Below are 16,242 nucleotides of genomic sequence, written 5' to 3' on the forward strand. Positions count from 1 at the left end.
TGCACCCGCTGTATTGTACATGAGACTGTATCACTGGGAGGTATGGCGGCACTATATGGTAGTCCTCCGCACATGCACCCGCTGTATTGTACATGAGACTGTATCACTGTGAGGTATGGCGGCACTATATGGGAATCCTCCTCACATGCACCCGCTGTATTGTACATGAGACTGTATCACTGGGAGGTATGGCGGCACTATATGGTAGTCCTCCGCACATGCACCTGCTGTATTGTACATGAGACTGTATCACTGTGAGGTATGGCGGCACTATATGGTAGTCCTTCTCACATGCACCCGCTGTATTGTACATGAGACTGGATCACTGTGAGGTATGGCGGCACTATATGGTAGTCCTCCTCACATGCACCTGCTGTATTGTACATGAGACTGTATCACTGTGAGGTATGGCGGCACTATATGGGAATCCTCCTCACATGCACCCACTGTATTGTACATGAGACTGTATCACTGGGAGGTATGGCGGCACTTTATCAGGGTCCTCAGTAAAGAAACTTTTAGTTAACAAAGGACTGTGTCTTTTGCTATCCTTCTTTTGAAAATTGACTTGCTGTGTGTCCTATGAGAGATGTCCCACAGTCTGGACCACCACTACAGCTACCGTGACCATTACAACAGCTCATCTATCAGAGGGACTACTACCCCCATTAGGTCCTACTATAACACCTGCATCCCTTGGGATACCACAAGCCGCACGCATGGCATGGTGGATGATCCTGCATTACCAGAGTCCCCTACCCCTTGTCCTAACATGCACAGCGGCCATTTTAGGAAAAAAAGCGATTCGATACATCGAAGCGTGAGGCAATCTGCCTTCTTGGCAAATCGAAGATTTCCTGAAATTCCGAATTCTACTTACCATATATACTCGAGTATATTTTTTTTCTGCACTATTTTATGGGAGATTCTATACACTAATATTGTGGCTGGTCATAGACCCCCCCCTCCTAAATATATATATATATATATATATATATATATATATATATATATATATATAATTTTTTTTTTTTTTTTTTTTTTTTGCTGACTCGAGTATAAGCCGAGGGGGGCTTTTTCAGCACAAAAACATGGCTGAAAAATTCAGCTTATACTCTAGTATATAGTTTCAATTCTCTAATCATCACCACTGGTAAGACAGTACTACTACTCCTACTATCCTATACCGGTCACATTGGAGATCTCTCCCTCTGAACATGGCGCGCAGTCATAGCAGCAGATGTGAATTGTTGGTCTTGGCTTCTTCCTGCTTCCAGGTAAACATGGCTCTGAGCAGCGGGATACTGGGAACTGAGAGAGAAGACAAGAACCTTTGCTGGAGTGACACAGAATGTCCATGTATGATAGAAGTAATGAGGTGACCTCGGAGGGTGCAGTACGGAAGGTGAAGTGTCCATGAGGTGCCCCTAGTCATTGAATGAAATATGTATATTGTTGTTCTTCCATCATCCCTTCTTATATCAGTGTGAATGTTTGATCATGTCTGATGTTAACTCTATCCTCACAAAATGGCATCATTCATGGTTGGACTTTTTACATAATATCCATGACTATGACATCATCAGTGACCTCACACTCCTATAGTCCCTCATGATTAGCTTAGGTAGAGCATTGCTAGGGAGAACTTTAGAGCCTTTTTGGTACTAAAACGAAGTAAAACATTTTATTAAACTACTAGCCTCTGCCGGCGACTTTGTCTGTTGTTGGCTTCGATGACCTACGTATATTCAGCAAATTGTGGCCATTAATGGTTCGCCTGCTCCAGCGTTTCGGCAGCTCTCTAGCTGGCCTTCTGCTGAACTTATTGCTCACGTAGTGCCTGTGATTGTTCCAGCATCTCAGCAGCTCGCTGGGACGCCATATAATGAGCGCGTTGTTGGAGTCAATAATCCGCCTGCTCCAGCAGCTCTCAAGCTCATAAAGTGGGAGCCCCTTTAATTGGTTGGCTAGGTTTTGTGCCACCAAGCTGGGGGTATTGGCTGGTGGTAATGGAAGTATAAATCTGGCCATATATTTGGGGGGGCGCCAGGCCATTCGTCTTTGTAGCTCCAAGGGCTCTCCGCTCTGTCAGTTGGTTTAGACTGTGATATTTATATATTTAATTGTTTTATATGTTTTGTAAAAAAAAAAACCTGGCTGCTGTGGCCAAAATATCCAACAAGAAGTTTCCCTGTCTTTTGTTAAGGTAATTTGGTTCACACAGGATGGGAGGAAGCTGGGGGAGTCTGAGAACAATGGGCCTGGGGGGTGTCCTTGAGGTTAATGGATTAGGTGGGGGTGGTTAGTGTACCTTTTAATGGTATTAGGGTTGGGCACCAGACTCTACGATTAAACAGTCAAATGGTGTAGAACACTGTGCTTTGCAGTAACACACATGGGGAGTCTGCTGTCATTGTGAAACAATAAAGCGAGTCAGTATGCACGCACGTGACAGGCTTCGCTCTTAGAACCACTGCACACTTTAGTTATTTGGCCAGTTACGGGGCCAAAACTGACCAAATAACTCATGTGAACTCAGCCTTACATGTTGATGTTAGTGAAATGGTATAAACAACTGTGCTGAGGCGCAAAATCCTACTGTAGTGTAAAAGAGCGCACTCCTTTTACACCATCATCTGCTGATCCCACAAAGATGTCTACAGAAACTGTTCCAGTAAATGCTTATACAAGTAGAGCCCCCCTGACAGAGAGGAGAGGGCTTCATAGTGACATCATGTTGAGGTAGCAGCAGCATAAGGAGGCCACAGAGTGGCAAGGTGATATAATGTGGAGGTGGCAGCAGCCTTAAGAGGAAATAAAGTGACCGGGTGACAGAGTGTGGAGGTGGGTGGCACAAACAGTACCCACTGACAATGATGGCTGTAAGAAGGAGCAATTGGTATAAGATGTGCAGCATCAGGCAGGTGGCAGCATCAGAGTAGTATCTGAGGCAGGTGGCCAGAAGAAACTGGTCTCTTTTGTCAAGGTTTGTGTAAGGAAGCAAGGATCATTTAATCTGATGCATTGGTGGTTGGAAATCCTGGCTGATCCACACCTGATTCATCTTGACAAAGGTCAGTCTCTCCACATTTTTGGTGGACAGGTGAGTTCTCCTTGGGGTTACTATGCCCCCCTCACTTTAAACACCCCTTCTGATGCCACCCTACTGGCCAGGCAGGACAACTTTTCCAGGGTAAACTCAGCCAGTTGTGGCGATAATCCAGTTTGGCTATCCACTAATCTAGCAGGTTTTTGTATGCCGGGTGACAGGCTTCACGCTAAGCATGCCACCACCTGTTGGTTCAGGTTCTGCTCTGTGTTTAGCTGCTGATGAACAGCTTCTTCACTATGCGGGTGAAGAAAGCTACTCATCAGAGACTCTAGGCTCAGGCTGCTGCTGATGGAGCCGATACTACTCTTGCCACCCCCACACCCCCTACAGCTGCCGTGGCCAACTTGCTACATAGGCTGTATCTATAGTAGTTTAGTTTGCCCTCTCTTTCAGCAGGTGTAAAAAAAAAAAAAAAAAAGTACCAGTAGCGAGGGTCTAACATGGTGGAGAGGCAGTAGTCATCCCTTTGTCGAATGGTGATGATTCAGCTGTCACTACGCACGAAAGTGAACATGCATCAGTCCATTTGTGTTTTCTGCGATATGAGTCAGTGGAATAATGTTGTTCATCCCATAGTTCTGGCGACTGACTATTAAAGTGACCTTCTCAAAGGGAACAAGCAAACGTCAGGAGTCACACATGAGCTGCCACTGGCTAAAATTGAAGTTATACAGGGGAGTACTTTTGTCTGCTTGTATCATCATGAAATCATTTATGGCTTTTCTCTGTTCATATAGTAGATCCAGCATATGAAGGGTTGAATTCCAACGGGTGGAAACATCGCAGATCAGCCGTTCTGCCGCTGCAGCTCAAGGACTGTGTGATTGGCGGTGTACAAGTGGCTGCAGTGCATGCAAAGCTTACTTGCTAGTGGCATAACTAGGAATGGTGGGCCTCTGTGGTGAACTTTTGACATGCCCCCCTGTTAGGATTGTGCAGCAGGTGCGGCCATGATATGGAAGTCGCAGCCTGTTCGCAGCAATATCCCTCTGAGGGTTACTAAAAGTGGGTTTGCAGTAAGCTACCTTGATGGTTGGGTGGAACTGAAGCACACAGGGTTTAAGTGGTCTCTGTCTAGACCAGGAGTTCTGGCTAGACAGTTTTGGTTATTGTAGTGACTGCTCTGATCTGCACAGGTCTCTGTGATCTATAACAGAGTACACCTTGTTGGTTGGTTTAGCTGGCAGTGACACTAACTGTGGCAGTGACACCAGGTTGTCTAGCAGTCAAAGTCCAGTAGGCTCCGTAGGGTTTTCGTTTATTTAGATTTTTTTAAAAAATAAACCCTGCTGACGATAACACCCCCCCCCCCTCCCGGCTGATTCCGAAGACCTTGATCAACCGACCCCCCCTGCGCATTCCTGCGTGCTCTATTATGCCCCATAGTGGCCCCTGCACACAGTATTATGCCCCATAGTGGCCCCCGCACACAGTATTATGCCCCATAGTGGCCCCTGCACACACTATGTCCCATATTGGCCCCTGCACACACTATTATGCCCCACTGTGAACACCCATGAATAATTATTATACTCTGGGGTCTTTTCAGACCCCAGAGTATAATCATCAGAGACCGAGGGGGGATACAAACATAAAAAATGCTCTCACTTACCTATCCCAAGCTCCGCTGCAGTCCTCCGTGGTGTCAGCCATCTTCAATGACGGCCAGATGTCACATGACCCGGGATGCAGGTAACGGTAACAATGCAGGTAACAGGGGTCTGAAAAGACCCCAGAGTATAATAATAGTGTTTGTGGGGCCCGCGGCATCGCTTACCAATCCCAGCCCCTGCCAGGATCGGTAAGTAAATAGGGCCCGTTACGGGCTGGAGTAACTCCAGCCGGTAATGACCTATTAAGAAAAACGCAGCAGTAGCGGCTGTTGCCGGGCCCCTAATGTCCCGGGCCCTCTGGCAGCTGCTACCCCAGTAGTTACGCCACTGTTACTTGCCATTTTTAGGATGTCTTACAGAAGGGTGGATGTCACGTTCGTGTCTATGTCTAGACCCAAAATCCGGACTGCAGACTGCACCGCTAAGGGAACAGGGGAGGGAAACTTTACCTGACGCTACAGCAGCTAGCTAGGCCCTGCCTGCGGGTGGTGGTCAGCTGTTCCCAAGCTAGCCTTGGCCCCGACAACTCCTGGATCTCTAACACGTAGGCCTAACCGACAAATAGGGCAAGAGCTACAAGAGAGTTAGGGACTTGGGATACTAAGGTGGTCACTCCTACAGAAATCAAGGTGCAGCTGCAGACAAGACAGGATGGGACGTGCTGGACAACAGACACGCAGCACAACACAATATATAACAAGGAAATGAGGAGAGGGACAGTGGAGAGGTGAGGAAAGGGTTAACACAGGACTGGGACAAAACAAAGTGGAACCCAAACTTCCTCACAAACACCAATACAGTGACAGGCAACCAGAACTGAAGGACAGGGCAGAGTGGAAGTGTGGAGGGGAAAACCATACTCACACACAAAGCAACACTCACACCACTTCCAAGTCAGCTGAAGTTCCAAAAACACTTCTCCCTGAGCCATGAATTCTATGTAGGATACAACAAAAACCAGCAACTAGTGAAGCCAGCCCTTCTCCTAATAAAGGCCCCAGAATCGTCCCATAGGATAATGACAACGACCAACTCCTGAGGTTCGCTCCAGAAAACCTCTGAAGGCCAATACCAAATGCACAAACAGAATGGGCTAATGGCAAGGAAACCACCCGAAGACCACAGAACCTGGATCAAAACCCCAACCAGAAAAATACACAATTTAATTACCAGAATTCACGTCGTGACAGTGGAATGCTTGACAACCAGACTGAACACGTGCGCCATTGCTCAGCCCTCCTTAACACAGCGCTAACATCATGATCTTTCCATTGTTGGTCATCATGGTTCTAATTTTAAGTTCTCTTGGAGAAAGTCAGGATTCAATTTCTTGATTGAGGACATGGAGCAGTTCTAACCCTGTGTGACTTTGATTGCCCAGGCAAACAAGGTGTATAATAATGCATACTGTTGTCTCTTTGAAATCCCTTCGGTGATCGACAGCTGACACAATGACTGATTAGGACGAGTAGGAGATGGAGCATCACGACTAGCAGATGATGGTACAGACACACAGCTTCCTTCCGTTGCAGTGGTGGAGCTTTGACTGCCTGAAATGGAGTGCGTGCCACTGGGGAATGCAGGGGTTGCTGCATCAGGCTGGACCCCCACATCGGCACCACGGCACTCCCAGGCCAGTTCATGGTGATGCTTCATATGTTTATGCAGGGCTTTTGCCCACAGATTCCACATCTGCAGCTCAACAAAAAACTGTCACACACCGCCGAGCAGGTGATTTCACCACCAACACTCTGCACTAACTGACTGCTACCACTGCTGCCTCTGTCAACCTCTGCACCACTACATTCAGGGCAGGTAGGTTGCTGCGAAGTGGGTGGTTTACCCCGGGCACATTTAGCTCCCGACCTGCCACTGCTGACTCTGCCACTGCCTCATGCGCAAGCTGCCACCCTCTTCTCCTGGTGATGATGAGGCCCCTTCATCACCTGGATCTCAATTACAATCAGCTACAACATTATCCACTACTCTCTGCTTGTCACTGATGTCCTCCTCAATGTTCTCTGAACCAGGAGCTTGACCCTTCGCAACACCAGCCTGCCGACCAGAAGAAGCGGCAGATGTCTCCTCCACATCTTGGCTAGGCACTAACTGCTGACTATCCTGCAGTAGGTCATCCTTACTGTATAGTGGATCTGAGCCCACAGCATAGAGTACTTTTCTGGCTGAAAGAGCAGCAAAAGACAGAGGCAGGTTCAGGACACCTGAGGGTACAGGGCCTGCTCCCAGGCCATGCCAACTAAGGGTTGTGTCTGACAAACCCACTGTGTCTTGGTTGGGGGTGTCTGATGTGACTTGGGATGAAGTGGATGACTGAGTCACCCAGTCTACAATTGTTGTGGTGATGGTCAAGACATGACACTACTTGACACTAGGAGCTCAGGCCTCTGTAATTGACCCCTTCTGAGACACACTCTTACTTTGTGGCAACCTGTGCCGGCGCCAGAAACATTTAGGCCTGTACCCTTCCCCTATACAGGGCCTGTCACTTCTCTGTCTGACATGCTGTTAGATCAAATAAGTAAATGTAAAGGAAATTAATACAAGGCAAAATGGTAATTCTCCTTTCTACTCACAATGGTGAATAAGCCCCTTATTTGTTTCCCCACTAATAAACCACTAGAAAAGACGTTATTGCAGATAACTGCGGACAATAATTCTTTTTTTTTTTTTTGCCACTTCTGCACTGGAAAAGTCATGTAATGTTCTCCCTTGAATACACAGGTATGAGTAATGAGCAGCAGAATAATGACAGTCACTGCAAACACCCAAAAGGACCTCTGTTCTGTGTCAGTACTCTATGTGAGAAGGTGACAGGCAGAGTGCTGGAGTCCTGGTATATTTCCCCCAGACTCATGTGTGGTCCAGTGCGTGTCTTGAATGGGCCTCAGCCCCAGATTCAGATGCCAGGCTTGGCCAAAAAAGGCTGCAGAGCCTGCACTTCGGGGCAAATCCTGGGAGCGAGAGAGAGTGCTTGGGTCTGTCCTGACACTGTGAGCCTGCTGAGACAGGATTGTGTTTTTTGGGTGATTCGTGTGGCTGATAGTAAGCCACACATACAGTTAGAATTTATTTAGCTTAGTGCTCAGATGAGCAGGATTTTGTTCCACACTGTTTTTGCCTGAAGTTAAGGCTGTATTTTAATTTGCTCATTTTTGTGCCTGACATAATATATACCTATATATATATATATATACCTGTTTGCTACAGTTTTGTGTCCCTGTCTCTGGTTGTGTCTGCTCCATTGCTGCTGCTAAGATACCTTCCTCACATCTGTATAAATTCCTCCCTATCCTTTCCCTACATTTCTAATTGTTAGGATGGAGTCCCAACTCTCGCCCTCGGCATCATGCAGTGAGATGTCTGGAGTCTAAGTCCAGCTTTCTGCCCACTGAGCATGCGTGGACCTTTTGGAGGCGCTCAGAGGCTAAGTCCCATTTCTTCCCTACTGAGCATGCTTGCACCTTTTTGAGTTGCACGGGGGGCTAAGTCCCTTTCTCCCCCTACTGACCATGTGCAGTGAAGTCAATTCCAACGCCTTGTGGGGCAGAGTCTTGCCTTTATATAGTGTGAGTCGACGCCCCCCAGGCTAAAATACTTTGAGACAGGAGGTCAGGGCTAGGTTCCACAGAAGGCAGGTTGCCATATAGGGTGTCCAGGATAGGATTCATTGGCCTACCAGGGCACTGCCGTTAGGGACCCAATGCCTATGGAACTGTCTAAGTTACATTGTAGCTCCTAGCTGTTTGTGGAGTCCTTTTGTGTTACTTACCAGGGGTAACATTTAACCCCTGGCAGCCTTTACTGTTTAGCAGAGGTCTGCTGCAAGGCTGCACTCAGCTTCACCCAGCAGCTTGTAATGTCAGGAGGTACGGCTGCAATGTTAGAACATGGAGGCTTGCTGCAATCATCCCAATCCAGCAGGGGGAGCCAGTTCTCAGCTAGAGACAATAGAGTGACCTGGAAAAGTAGAAGCTGGTGGCACAGGAAGTCGAGGACACACAGTGTTTCCAGGGGAAGAAGACTGCAGTGCTGGAGAGCAGAAGCAGTGTCTGCCAACAGAAAGCAAGAGTGCTGTCATATAGTGACCAGAGCCAAGCAGAACAGCCCAGTGAAGCACAGAAGTGCTGAAACAAACACTGAAGAAGGAGAGCAACACAGGGCAGTGCAAATAACTGTAGTGCAGAGCACATGTGATAGAAGTGCAGCACGGACACAGAAGTATGCAGCCAGCTTTCCCACTGCAATAAGGAGAAAGGTACTACCTTGGAGAGACAGAGCATGAGCCCCAGAGGAATCCAGTGCCCTCCAGCAGGATCAGTAATCAAAGCCCATTGAGAGACTGTAACAAGCCACACAGTGCCACTAAAGCTGTAGCTATACCCTCCTTTACGTACCCAAGTTCTTATAGAGACTATGTCCCTCCTGTATATGATTTACCTGTTGCAATAGTTCAAGAGCCTGTTGCTGTGTTCAAGAATCATAACAAATAAAGCCGTTCCTGTTTTATTCCGTTGTCTGAGTGAGTTTGTTGCCAGTCACCTGCACCTCTTACAAGCTATACACAGGTGCACCTTCCCAGTGAGGTTAACTGGTGAGAGTTTTGTTGCAGTCTGTTCACATTGGAACCGCACGGACACCACTGCCAGTACAGATAACTGGTGGTTAGCTTTTCAGGGGCTTGTGGACCTCACTGCAGTGTCTTGCAGTCTAGCGGTTCTGTCCATGTTAAAAAATATTATTTTCATATATATAGACAGAACCGTAACACTAATGCTCCTTCTCTGAAGTTATATTGAGCAAATTACCAGTTGTGAAGTCTCTTCTACCATTTTCCCTAGCGCCTGCTGACATCACTCCCCTCACTAAGTATGATGTGAAATGACTGAAGCTAAAATGGCGCAGGGTATTTATAGGGCTGTGCTGATTGGATGCACGCATGGCATGATGGGTGATCCTGCGTTACCAGAGTCCCCTACCCCTTGTCCTAAAACGTACTGCAGCCATTTTATTAAAATATGTGATTCGATATATCAAATCGTGAGGAAATCCGGATTCTTGGCAAAGACTTCCAGAAATTCGGATTTTCACTTATGCAGCTTTGATTCGCTCATCTCTAATTTTAATCAGTTTTTTACTATATTGACTTTAATAGACTGTAATTCACAAAAAAACTGCAAAGTGTAACTAATGTCCAATAATGTAAGTGCAAAGTAACTGAAGAGCTGATGTAGAGGAATTCTATATGTAGCCTATATAATGATGTATAAGGGCAGACAGAAGCGTTACAAAGTCACATGTATAATGGAAGGCTTCTTACCTCCTGTGTGTGTCTCCAGGTTATAGACGAGGTATTTATATAAAGCTTCTGACCACTGACAGTCCATGGAGTAACATTTCCTACTATGTCCTCACGTATGTCCGTATATGTGGCCTCTTCTATAAACATCCTGTATATTATCTTATATCCATGTACGGCTTCCCCCCGCTCATTAAAGTAATAGGAAGGTCCCATTGGATCCAGTGGACTCTTCATCCTCTGTAGGTGGCGCTGTAACTTCTTTGTGTATTGTGTAAGTCTGGTTATTGGATTTTCTGGAGATTTGTCTTTTATATATAAGAACATTTCATGGAGAGCTTTTGCCAGGACTTCTACAGCCTCGTACAGTCTTGGAGAGACACCTGATGTTAGGAAAGACCTTATACTTGGCAGAATAGACGGACAACTGTGATTATAATCATCTGTGAGATTGGCTAAAATGAAGGAATCTTTCTCGTTGTTTTTTGCAATTGAATCCAATTTTTTCCAGAAGAACTCTCCATTGAATATATCGGGGAGTTTCTTGTAATTTTTTACAAAATCTTCCATTCCTTGAAAAGTCAGTGATGAAAAGTCTACGACTAGAAGACTTCTATTACACATTGAGATGAAGCAAGGAGAAGTGACAGAACTAAAGGCAAAGGAAGGTGGAAGGATGAAAGTGTTATAAAAAAAAACAAATGCAGGATCCGCTGTCATGGTAAGTATCTTATAATTGAAGGTCCCGCACAGTATAATGACCCTGACTTGTGGATTGTGTAATACATGTAATATCTGATCATTATATTGTTTAGCCTCAGTTGTATATTTTACGGTATAGGCCACACAGATCCCGCGCTCTTTCATGTACTTTCTGAGTATTTGCAGTTCTATCTCTCCATTATCATCATCTGATACTAAAATCCCAACCCAGGTCCAGCCAAAGTGCTCCAACAGTTCCGTGATCACCATATTGTGGATGTGACTATTTTGGACTGTCCGGAAAACATGTGGATAGAGGAGTCTATCAGATAATGAGGGGTCGGTGGCTCCATAGCTGATCTGTACAAGACAGAAGAGAACAGAAAGCATTGAGGCAGATTTACTAATCAGGGCCGGCGTCAGCGCACGGCATAGTCGGGCAAGTGCCGGGGCCCACAGAGTCTCTGGGGGCCCCCCGGCACTTGCCTGTCACAATTTCAGCTCATCGGCGTCCGTCCGCCGATGAGCTGAAATACATACGCGATGCAGGAGCTGTGAGATCAGCTCCTGCTTTAAAGCTCCGGCCCTGGCTTGCGTGTGTAGGCGCGATGACGTCATCGCATCGCAAGCTGATCTCACAGCTCCTGCATCGCGTATGTGATTGGAGGGAGAGCGGAGAGAGGAGCGTCGGGGGAACGAGGGAAGGTGAGTGATGTAAGTGTTTGTTTTGTATTACATATTAAGGTGAAACATAATGAAGGGGGCCCATGAAACTGGGGGGCAAATGAAGGGGAGGGGGGGGGAACGGCATGACACTGGAGAAGATGGAGGGGGTGGGGAGAGAACGGCATGAAACTGGGGACAGAGCTGGAGGGGGCCCAAAGAAACTGGGGGGCAAATGAAGGGGAGGGGGGAACAGCATGACACTGGGGCAGATGGAGGGGGGGAGAACAGCATGACACTGGGGCAGATGGAGGGGGGGAGAACAGCATGACATTGGGGACAGAGATGGAGGGGGCCCAATGAAACTGAGGGGGCAAATGAAGGGGGGGACGGCATGACACTGGGGAAGGGGGTGGGGAGAGAACGGCATGAAACTGGGGACAGAGATGGAAGGGGCCCAATGAAACTGAAGGGGAGGGGGGGGAATGGCATGACTCTGGGGCAGAGACGGGGGACATTAAACTGTGGGCAGATGAAGGGGGAGAACGTGATGAAACTGGGGACAGAGATGGAGGGGAGACATGAAACTGGGGGCAGAGGAAGGGTGTATATGAAATTGGGGGAGAGATGGAGGGGGGCATATAATTTACGGGTGACTGTAGGAGGATTATACTGTGTGGGAGCACATAATAAATGAATGAGAATGGGTGGAATCAACATAAAAGAGGGCGGAGCTAAATTTGCCACAGCGCGCAGAGCTTCATCTGCAACGCACAGTGTCTCGACTCCCCCACCTCCTTTACAAGAGGGCCCACTGAGGCTCTGTCGCCCAAGGGCCCATAAAAACCTGGAGCCGGCCCTGTTACTAATCCTATGTAATATTCACACAATGTGAACTTACAAGGGTAGTCTGAAAAGTTTCTGACCTCCACATGTAGATGGCAGCACTCTTCAACCAAAGTTGTGGAATGTGTTCGCGCATGCGTTAGAATGTACTCACAAAAATTTCAGCCATTTTGCACCAGCGGTTTTTCTTTGACAGTCGTTGAAGTGAGTCGTATCCCAGAAAACAGTTACCATCACTTTCCCAGCCAAAGGAACTGTCTTTGCCTTTTTTGTAGCCAATTCTTCCTTCGCAGTCCACTGTTTTGACTGTGTTTTTGTTTCTGGGGTGTAATGGTGTATCCAAGTTTCATCCACAGTAATTAATTGGCGCCAAAACTCTGATTTATTGCACTTTAACTGCGTCAACAGAGCTTCATCCGAACACGTTTTTTGGTCCAGCGTGAGCAATCAAGGCACCCAGCGCGCAGTCAGCTTTCTCATCCCTAAAATTTCAGCCAGTATGTGGCATACATGTTCTTTCGGTATGCTCATAGCCTCTGCTATATCTCTAACCTTAATTTGACGGTTCTCTAGCACCATTTGGTGAACTTGAGCAATGTTTTAGTTCCTGGTTGCAGTTTTTGGCAGTCCCAAATGTTCATCAACCAAGCTGGTACAGCCATGTTTAAATTCAGCTGCCCAAAATTTGATGGTGGTACATGATGGTGCAGATTCACCGTATACAGCGTCCAACTCATCATTAATTTGTGAAGGCATATTGCCTTTTAAAAACAAATATCGAATGACAGCTCGATATTTGATTTTATCCATTTTCACAAAATCACTCGCATCAACTCACTACAACGACTGTCGAAGAAAAACCGCTGGTGCAAAATGGCTGAAATCTTTGTGAGTACATTCCAACACATGCACGAACACATTCCTCAACTTTCGTTGACAAGTGTTGCCATCTACATGTGGAGGTCAGAAACTTTTCAGACTATCGACGTAGACCAGGCAGTCTATAATATTGTCACAATAGATCAGGCTGGAGGATAAATCTGGTGAATCTCTGGACACTTTTCTATCACTTCCTATTGGTTGTCTTATCTTGTGTCACTACTAGAGATGAGCGAACACTAAAATGTTCGAGGTTCGAAATTCGATTCGAACAGCCGCTCAATGTTCGTGTGTTCGAACGGGTTTCGAACCCCATTATAGTCTATGGGGAACAGATACTCGTTAAGGGGGAAACCCAAATCCGTGTCTGGAGGGTCACCAAGTCCACTATGACACCCCAGGAAATGATGCCAACACCTCTGGAATGACACTGGGACAGCAGGGGAAGCATGTCTGGGGGCATCTAACACACCAAAGACCCTCTATTACCCCAACATCACAGCCTAACAACTACACACTTTACACACTCAATACCACCTCTCTGACAGTAGGAAAACACCTTGAAACATGTGTATTTGGCACTTGCAGTGAGGAGAGCTTGTCACCAGCAGTGAATTTGGCCCTTGTAGTAAGTTGAGGTTGGCACCAACATTTGTTTTGAAAATCAGGGTGGATTGAGCCTCTAACCAGCAGAGTTTGGGCAAATTCATGGTGGAGGGAGCCTCTAAAAACCCCAGTTTGGACCAATTCATGGTGGAGGGAGACTCTAAAAACCCCAGTTTGGACCAATTCATGGTGGAGGGAGACTCTAAAAACCCCAGTTTGGACCAATTCATGGTGGAGGGAGCCTCTAAAAACCCCAGTTTGGACCAATTCATGGTGGAGGGAGCCTCTAACCAGCCCAGTTTGGACCAATTAATGGTGGAGGGAGCCTCTAAACAGCCAAGTTTTGGGAAATTCATGGTGGAGGGAGCCTCTAACCAGCCCAGTTTGGACCAATTCATGGTGGAGGGAGCCTCTAAACAGCCCAGTTTGGGCAAATTCATGGTGGAGGGAGCCTCTAACCAGCCCAGTTTGGACCAATTAATGGTGGAGGGAGCCTCTAAACAGCCCAGTTTGGACCAATTAATGGTGGAGGGAGCCTCTAACCAGCCCAGTTTGGACCAATTAATGGTGGAGGGAGCCTCTAACCAGCCCAGTTTGGACCAATTAATGGTGGAGGGAGCCTCTAACCAGCCCAGTTTGGACCAATTAATGGTGGAGGGAGCCTCTAAACAGCCAAGTTTTGGGAAATTCATGGTGGAGGGAGCCTCTAACCAGCCCAGTTTGGACCAATTCATGGTGGAGGGAGCCTCTAAACAGCCCAGTTTGGGCAAATTCATGGTGGAGGGAGCCTCTAAAAAACCCAGTTTGGACCAATTCATGGTGGAGGGAGCCTCTAATTAGCCCAGTTTGGACCAATTAATTGTGGAGGGAGCCTCTAACCAGCCCAGTTTGGACCAATTAATGGTGGAGGGAGCCTCTAACCACCCCAGTTTGGGCAAATTCATGGTGGAGGGAGCCTCTAACCAGCCCAGTTTGGACCAATTAATGGTGGAGGGAGCCTCTAACCAGCCCAGTTTGGACCAATTAATGGTGGAGGGAGCCTCTAACCACCCCAGTTTGGACCAATTCATGGTGGAGGGAGCCTCTAACCAGCCCAGTTTGGACCAATTCATGGTGGAGGGAGCCTCTAAACAGCCAAGTTTTGGGAAATTCATGGTGGAGGGAGCCTCTAACCAGCCCAGTTTGGACCAATTCATGGTGGAGGGAGCCTCTAAACAGCCCAGTTTGGGCAAATTCATGGTGGAGGGAGCCTCTAACCAGCCCAGTTTGGACCAATTAATGGTGGAGGGAGCCTCTAAACAGCCAAGTTTTGGGAAATTCATGGTGGAGGGAGCCTCTAACCAGCCCAGTTTGGACCAATTCATGGTGGAGGGAGCCTCTAAACAGCCAAGTTTTGGGAAATTCATGGTGGAGGGAGCCTCTAAAAAACCCAGTTTGGACCAATTCATGGTGGAGGGAGCCTCTAATTAGCCCAGTTTGGACCAATTAATTGTGGAGGGAGCCTCTAACCAGCCCAGTTTGGACCAATTAATGGTGGAGGGAGCCTCTAACCACCCCAGTTTGGGCAAATTCATGGTGGAGGGAGCCTCTAACCAGCCCAGTTTGGACCAATTAATGGTGGAGGGAGCCTCTAAACAGCCAAGTTTTGGGAAATTCATGGTGGAGGGAGCCTCTAACCAGCCCAGTTTGGACCAATTCATGGTGGAGGGAGCCTCTAAACAGCCCAGTTTGGGCAAATTCATGGTGGAGGGAGCCTCTAAACAGCCCAGTTTGGGCAAATTCATGGTGGAGGGAGCCTCTAACCAGCCCAGTTTGGACCAATTAATGGTGGAGGGAGCCTCTAAACAGCCAAGTTTTGGGAAATTCATGGTGGAGGGAGCCTCTAACCAGCCCAGTTTGGACCAATTAATGGTGGAGGGAGCCTCTAACCAGCCCAGTTTGGACCAATTAATGGTGGAGGGAGCCTCTAACCAGCCCAGTTTGGACCAATTAATGGTGGAGGGAGCCTCTAACCACCCCAGTTTGGACCAATTCATGGTGGAGGGAGCCTCTAACCAGCCCAGTTTGGACCAATTAATGGTGGAGGGAGCCTCTAAACAGCCAAGTTTTGGGAAATTCATGGTGGAGGGAGCCTCTAACCAGCCCAGTTTGGACCAATTCATGGTGGAGGGAGCCTCTAAACAGCCCAGTTTGGGCAAATTCATGGTGGAGGGAGCCTCTAACCAGCCCAGTTTGGACCAATTAATGGTGGAGGGAGCCTCTAAACAGCCAAGTTTTGGGAAATTCATGGTGGAGGGAGCCTCTAACCAGCCCAGTTTGGACCAATTCATGGTGGAGGGAGCCTCTAAACAGCCAAGTTTTGGGAAATTCATGGTGGAGGGAGCCTCTAAAAAACCCAGTTTGGACCAATTCATGGTGGAGGGAGCCTCTAATTAGCCCAGTTTGGACCAATTAATTGTGGAGGGAGCCTCTAACCAGCCCAGTTTGGACCAATTAATGGTGGA

At 47.4% G+C, this 16,242-nt stretch overlaps 1 long non-coding RNA gene across 1 annotated transcript in view; it reads left to right on the forward strand.

The window, feature by feature from the left end:
- Positions 1-2,739: 2,739 nt before the first annotated feature.
- Positions 2,740-16,242, forward strand: part of LOC142187851 (uncharacterized) — a 474,785-nt gene continuing 461,282 nt past the window's right edge. The window contains exon 1 of the long non-coding RNA XR_012712604.1: positions 2,740-2,838. This is a non-coding gene — a long non-coding RNA (uncharacterized LOC142187851). The remainder of the gene's footprint in view (positions 2,839-16,242) is intronic.

The sequence above is a fragment of the Leptodactylus fuscus genome, chromosome 1 (genome assembly GCF_031893055.1).
Source record: "Leptodactylus fuscus isolate aLepFus1 chromosome 1, aLepFus1.hap2, whole genome shotgun sequence".
In the NCBI taxonomy this organism is placed as follows: Eukaryota; Metazoa; Chordata; class Amphibia; order Anura; family Leptodactylidae; genus Leptodactylus; species Leptodactylus fuscus.